We start from the raw sequence: 1824 nt of genomic DNA on the forward strand, positions 1-1824 counted from the left end.
GTGTCTTATTACTGGGAATCAATTTATGCTAATTGCAACAGAAAGAAGGGAAACACAGCTAGTTGTTTTAGGCAGGACAAATGAGATTTTGAAACTTAATTTAAGGCATGTAACAGACACACAGGCATTCTGTTATGTAATAAGATCCTGATGTTAGCAGGCATAGCCATTACATCAGTGGGGAAGTGGGGGCAGTGGTAGGGGAACAGTTTATTGCAAGCAGCATTTTGCTATCTATCATTTAAGAAATAAGTTGTTTAAAGACAATTCTCCAGGCCAGTGGAACTGAAGTTTGTTATGGGTGGTAAGGAGGCTCCTAAAGTCCAAGCCTCAGCATTACTTTCAATCAATCTTCATTCAAGTATTGCACTTTTCTCATTAGGATTGGCAGATACTTTCAGTTCTACTTGACTGCAGCACTAGAGGTGTTTTCTACCACTTGAATTGTTAAATTCATCAGCTGCCCAGGCCACCACTCTGTCAATAATCCACAGCTCTAGCAGCTTAACTCATGTGGTGTAGTTGCTGTTGGTCAAGTAGCACTGACTCAAGAGAGGCTGGCTCGAATGTAAACATTGGCACAGGTTTCCCAGAGTATCAGTAGATGCCTCATCCCTTGAAACATTCAAGATCAGGTCAGGTTCTGAGAAACCTGATCTGTTTGAAGATGTCCCTGCTGATTGCAGGGGGGGCTGGACTAGATGACCTTTAAAGTCCCTTTCAAGCCAAACCATTCCATGATTCCACAACAAATAGGTTGCTATGTCTCCATGCAGCACTCACTCCTCTAAGCATACCTTTGTGTAAGAAGGGTTTCTTCAGACTAATCAGTCATTACATTTGGCCACATACGGTTCTGAATCTAACAATATAGTTGCAATCTGTCAGTGATCCTGCAACAATTGTGTTTAGATTACATATCAGATCCTTCTGGATTGATTTACGTGGCTCCTTCTCTCAAGGTAACCAGTCCTCTGCACTGTGTACCAGACAGCACTGTCCACCAGAGGCCACACTGGTAGAACCCAACATATAAAACTCTTCCAGCTTCCATCACACTTGCTGAAATCAGTGGAGTGTATAGCATCATTTCAGAGATGTGAGTGGCTCTGTGTTCTTCCTGGGCTACTCAGGAGCGATAAGGAGCCAATGAAGAATCTGTTGAGCCTATTGGATTGGCACTGGAGGAAAAAAAGAACCAAAGATAGTAAAATCCTATGAAAAGCTACTGAAACATGACTTTTAAAGCTGGTTATAGTAGTCAGCAATACTGAGGAACTCGTGGAAGATATTAAGGAGCATGTTATTTGTTTGTCTCTTCTGAAAAAGAAAAAAAAATTTTTACAAACAGCATGAGAAACAGCAAAATTAGAATGGAAATGATGAAAATTACAGTGAAAGAGTAACAGTGACCCTAAGAAGAAAGTTCTACCCAAAGCTGAAGTGAACCATGGAATAATATTTAATACTAAAGTGCTGCTTTACTAAAATCATCGACAAGAATCTGCCTTCCCCAAAAAAATAAAATAACTCCCAGTTCATGTTTTGCTTTCTGGTACAGTAGACATTGTCATGGCACAGTGTAGGCCGGCTGCTATCCGAGGGTCAGGTGGCCAGGAACCAGCTGGAGTGACACAGCCAGCAGGACAGGGACCTTGCCAACTGGGGGCCATCCCTCAACACCTGAGTGAAGCACGCAGGGCAGACCTGACACAACATCCATGGTCAGCCAAGAGTCCGGATTGCTAGACAAGTCTTCAGGGATGAAACAGGTCTGAGGTCAAGCAAGGAAATCAATCCTCAGGTCAGGCTCAGGTCCAGTGA

The sequence above is a fragment of the Myiozetetes cayanensis genome, unplaced genomic scaffold (assembly GCF_022539395.1).
Source record: "Myiozetetes cayanensis isolate MyiCay16 unplaced genomic scaffold, myiCay2020 scf5-8, whole genome shotgun sequence".
Taxonomy (NCBI): Eukaryota; Metazoa; Chordata; class Aves; order Passeriformes; family Tyrannidae; genus Myiozetetes; species Myiozetetes cayanensis.